Source organism: Delphinapterus leucas, chromosome 9, assembly GCF_059928025.1.
Source record: "Delphinapterus leucas isolate spDelLeu-1000000601 "Yukka" chromosome 9, BTC_Dleu_Yukka2, whole genome shotgun sequence".
Lineage (NCBI taxonomy): Eukaryota > Metazoa > Chordata > Mammalia > Artiodactyla > Monodontidae > Delphinapterus > Delphinapterus leucas.
In genome coordinates, this window is record NC_143137.1 from 43,164,474 (window position 1) to 43,169,883 (window position 5,410).

At 50.3% G+C, this 5,410-nt stretch overlaps 1 pseudogene; it reads left to right on the forward strand.

The window, feature by feature from the left end:
* The first annotated feature begins 1,089 nt into the window (after positions 1–1,089).
* LOC149748390 (uncharacterized) lies at positions 1,090–1,966 on the forward strand (annotated as a pseudogene).
* Positions 1,967–5,410: the final 3,444 nt, after the last annotated feature.

Below are 5,410 nucleotides of genomic sequence, written 5' to 3' on the forward strand. Positions count from 1 at the left end.
GCCATTAAGGCAGATTTTAAATTTGAACAGAATTCAGGACAGTGTCAATGAACAGGGCTTTATATGAATCCGCCTCATATTGTCTTGAGCTGAAATCACTTTTTGAAACACAATCTTCTTTCCTCTTTTAGAAGTTGCCTCAATAGTTTCTTTTCTGCCCCAGGTGTCACTAAAGTATGTCCTTCAGAATAGCAGCTGAGGTCTTCACCTGCCTGAAAGCATATAATTATTATATCCTGCTATTATTACCCTTTTAAAATATGATAGTTTCTTTAAATTCAAGGTGCTTTAAAAAGCACTCCCTGTACAGAAGCTATATTGGAACCCTATAGAGTGAGAAAGGCCGATGGGTGGAAAACGGTTAAATTTTTTTTCTTTAATTGTATACGGGAGAAAAGATCAAAATAAAGATTGAAGAAAACTAAAAATAAAGGAACTTCTCAAATTCAAATAGAAGAATGTCCGTTATCACTATACTACTGATGTCAACAGCCTCCTTGCCCTCCACCCCTTAACCTACTCACTGCCTTCCCACCCCTTAACCCCGCGGGCTTCGCTTCTTGCCCACCGCCAGCGAGGGGCAGGCTCCTAGGTGCTCGCTCCCCGCCCTCCCGTCCCCGAGGCCAGCCAGCGCTTCCTCTCCCAGGTACCAAGCCAGCGTCCGGGAGGGTCGGTCCCTCCCGCCCCTCCCCTACCTGTCAAGAAGGAGGAAGCCAGAGACATGGGGACCCCCGAGCAATTGAGCAGCAGCAAGACGCAGCAGGTAATCCCGGGCGAGCGCCGGCAGGGACGCTCAGCCAGAGCCCTGACGCCGGAGAACCAGAGCATCGTCACCTGGAGGGAATCCCGGGCGACTGCAGGTCCCGCGCCGCCGCCTATGCTCCACTACCGCCGCTCGCAGTCAAAAAGGGCTCTCAGCCGGCGAGTCGGGAGACAGTCCGTTAAGGAGGGAGGCGGGCGCCCGGGGGCCGGGGGGGGGGGGGGGGGGGGCTGAAGGGGGAGGCGGGAGAGAGAGGCGAGGGGTGAGGGGCGCCCAGGGAGGAGGGGTCCTGCGGCCAGGCTCCTCCAATGCGGTTTTTTTTTTTTTAAGGAGTTGCTCGCAGCGGTTTAGTCGTCGGCTCCTCCATACTAGAGAGGGGGCCGGGAGGAGGGGGTATCGGAGCAGCCGGAGATAGGCAGAGAGGAGTGGCTGCGCTTCCCGCTGCGCACCGCTGCACAGCCGCCGCCGCCGCCCGGGCTGCAGCGACTGCCCGGGGGCGCGCCGCTGCCGCGGTGTCCTCCACTCCTGCCCTCCCACCTCCTGACGGCCCCTCAGGCTTTCAGCCCGGCCCGCGCGCACGCTAGCTCCGGCGCCGGAGACTCGGGCGGCCCGGGCGCCTCTGGGAACCCGCTGGGGGCGCCCGGGCGCAGGGGGGATTGCAGAAGCCCCGCGCCGGGCGCTTGTCTTCACCGGGCGTCCAGCCCGCTCCCCAGCCCCTCGAGGGAGGCCACTTGCCCCGGGGCACGGATCGGAGCGGGGCAGGCGTGTCTCCACCGCCCGGAGCGCGCAGCGCCTCCTCCCTTTCCCGGGGGAACCCTCCCCTAGCCGGGAATGCCGCGCCACCCCCACTCACACCCGGGTGCTCCAGCCCTGGGAGGGAGCAGAATACGGGACGCAGGGCGCCTCACCACCCCTGCTTGTTCCCAGATGCCCCAGCTTTGGGATGGAGCGACACGGGGCGCCGGGGTGGGGGCGGGGGGCCGCGCGACTTTTCACTCCCTGCTTTGCTTCGGTCTGCTGGGGGCGAGACAGCGGACTCCCGCGCTGAGCGGACAGAGGGGCGAGGGGCCTTCCAGAAGAGTGTTCTGTGCTTATGTCTCTGCCAGTCATGACACTAGGGAAGACAGAAGCTGAAACTACACGCAAGGTCGATTAATAAACGCATAGAGGCGAACGCTTTTCGCCCTTAAAAAAAGATGAACAGTCGCTCCATGACTCCTCCCATCCAACCTCGAGCGGACTGGGGTGGGGAGGTGTTTGACTAATCATTCACTGACCCGAGAAAGAGGGAGGGACCCGCGCGGCGGCTAATCTGTAGCAGGAATAGCCACCCCGCGGCCTCGGCAGCCGCAGCCCTGGGTGTCCCGGAGTCCGACCCTACGTACGGCCCGCGGATCCCCCCGGCCGGATCGCGGCCTCCTGCTCAGGCCGTGGCACCCTTTGCTCAAAGTGGGGGATGCAGTGGAGGAGGGAAGAATTTTTGTAACCAAATGGGAATTAGGGGACGCTTGGCAAGTGTTGGGACCTGATGATCAGCTGTCCTCGGAGATCGCCTTGGGTCGCCGGCTTCCTCTTACCAAGAATGAAAACGGGGCCCCCTCACGCCCATCCTTCTGGCGGGTCGGCCTGGGTGGATCTAAACGGCAGTCGCGGACTAGCCAAGCACGTTTCTCAGCGGGACGCACCTAACGATTTCCCGACACAAAGTGGGTTGTCGGTAGTCGCAGAAACTATACCTTTGCAAATATATTAGTCAGTTTGCGGACACATTTAGTACAGTTTCCTCTTAAGCCCTCCGTTCTTTGGGGGGGGGGGCGGGGGCTGTTTATTTGTTTTTATTTTATCGAGTAGTTGGAGCCTTCACTTAAAGCTGCAATGCCCACATTCCGGCACGCCAAGGAGCCAATAGGAGCGCATTGCTCTGACAAGGAAAAAGTAAGAGAGGGGAAAGCTGTCATTAGCTTAGCACGCTCCATTTCCCTCTCAAAACAGATTTTTAGCGTAAAACTTAAATTAAAAGAGAAGAAAGATGATGTGTGGTTGCCTTCCCCCCCCCCCGCAAATAACCACCACAGCCAGGCAGCTCCTTGAAAATCAGAGTGTTTAATGTATTTACTAACGATAAAGAACATGCAAAAAAAGAAATCTCTAAACCTAGCCTTACCTCCCAATCCATTTTTTATCAAAACAATAAAATAAAAACGTTTATGACTACAGAGAAGTACAGTCAGTTGAAACCACTACCTAAAAAAGATTCTCTCTGCATGGGGCTTTTAGATAAAGATGATAATCGTGACTTAATTAAGGAAAACGGAATAATGGGTAGGCTGGGAGACCTTTCATTGCCCTAGACTTCAGCAGTAGACCTGGATAAACTCACATTAGAGAATTGCAGGATATTTGAAGAGTACACATTAGTTACTCAGATGTGCCTTGCCTGACATCAGCCATACGTCCTCAAGGGTTTGCATGATAAAAGTCTTTATGATGGAATCTGTGTGTGTGTGTGGCATTTCTCAAACTAGGGACCTGGTGCTTTGGGATGCACTGGAACTTGCCCTATAGGTATAAATCCAAAAACCACCTGGAAAACATTTTCGTCTGCCTGGAAGTTTACCAATGGGAAAGATGCACAGAAGCCTTTGGCAAACCTGTCCCTTCTTCCTGTTTGTTTTAATCAGCTGCCACCAGTGATTTCCCCTGCTGCTTTCTTGGCAAATGGGCCCTACTTCTGGAAGAGCATCTTTCTCCCCAAAGGGCTTATCAGCCTTCCACGGCTGCTGCCACCACCCCTTCAAGTGACAGTCTATCAGCTGCCAGTTGGCCTCTGTCTACACAAACCTGAGATACTCTGGGGTCAAAAAAGAAACAAAAGAAGCAGGCAAGCACTGAAAAGCATACAGCTCTGCCTTCACTTGTTTAAAGTAAAGGGCGGTACCATCCAAATCCCCAAATGCTCTTGACTGAAATCAGAAGGAGAACAAATATGTGTTTGGCTCTGTTTATGACATTTTTCAATGTAATGGAGGTAATGGGTCCCAAAGATCATTATTTAACTACAGCTATCTCATGCTCTTCAAAATAAAATATATAACCTAATCAGACCAAAAGAGAACGAGGCCTGTGGTAGGAGAATTCTCTTCATCCCTTGGCAAAACTATGATGCTGAATTTGCGCTGAAAAATCCAACTAAATATACCACTTAGTAATGTAGAGTCAAAGTTACTTCAAGAGAAATTACAGCAGCCCAGCTTCCTAAAAATAGAAATAAATAGACCCTTCAAAAAGGCAGCAGGGGAAAGGAATTGTGATACCAACCACTAGGGAGGGCCGAAGGTATTCCATAAATGTGTGAGGGTTTTGCTTTATGAAAGACACAAAGCATTTCAGACTTGATGAGGATAAGGGATGGTGCCACCTAGGAGCTTACAGTCTAGTAAGGGAGATAAAGCGTGTTTATAAATGAATGCAGTACAAGGTAGGAAATGAATGTAAGAGGAGGAGATAACATGCCCTGTCATGGAAGTTTAAAGAAAGAAGAGACTTAGCTTCATGGAGGAGGTGGCAAAGGAGCTGAGATTTGAAAAGCAGGGGAGGCTTTAGTAGAAAGGACAATCCAGGAGCAGCAGAGTAACAGCAGGGAGACACACTGTTTACAAAGAGAATGGGGAGCAGTCATTTAATTGGCTCTATCTGTCAGCTGAGCAGAGCTGTGGGAAGGCTTGATAATGAGGAAAGTAGAGGCAGCACTTGAAGGATCCACCTCAGATAAGCAACAGGATATTTACCATGGAGTAAGTGCCTACCTCTTAGAAACAACCAGACTACATTTCTTTAGATTGGAAAGTATTTCTGCAGGTACATTCAGCAATCTGTGCATTTATTCATTATTAATCATGATACTGGAGAGCACCATTTCCACCTCCATCTGTTCAAAAGGGTTTGGGTGATGGAATGAGTAATACATCATGAATCAGTTTCTCAACGTTTTTAGCAATGGGTATATGATTCTTCTTGGGATGAAAGTAGAAATGGTGCTTCGACTTTTTTTTTTAAAACACTGGAGATCTTAGAGATCATACAAACCAACTCCCTGCCCTTTCCCTTTGAGAATGAGAATTCTGAAGACTGACAGGAAAATGACTTGCCTAGGGTCACACAGCTAGTTAATGGCATAGCCCATTTAAACAGAGTTCCTCTGACTCTCTGATCATAATACTTTCCACTACAACTGTTCTGCCTTATTGAGTCATAAGAATATAGGAAAGGACCACTGGATGTTTTTAGATATGATACAAATTAAAGTTATAGAGTTAGTGCAATTGGTACTGAAATATCTATTGAACTGAACTAGCACCAATGACACAAGTTGTAAGAGCAAGAAAAACAGACCACAACTTCGCTCACCAGTTGAACAGTGACTTTCCTCTTAGCTCACTAGACTAAAACATTAAAGAACTGCACTCTCTTCTGGGTTTTGCTACTGGTTTGCTCAGTTTCTGGTCCTTCAGACAGGAGAGGGTACCATTGAGGCTGATAAGAAGTCCTCTAGATTCTGCCAGAGGGCTCTAAATAATGTCATTCCAAAAAGTCAGAGGCTCTGAAATTACTTTTTTTGTGAAGGTGAAGAGACTGGAGACAATGACAAAA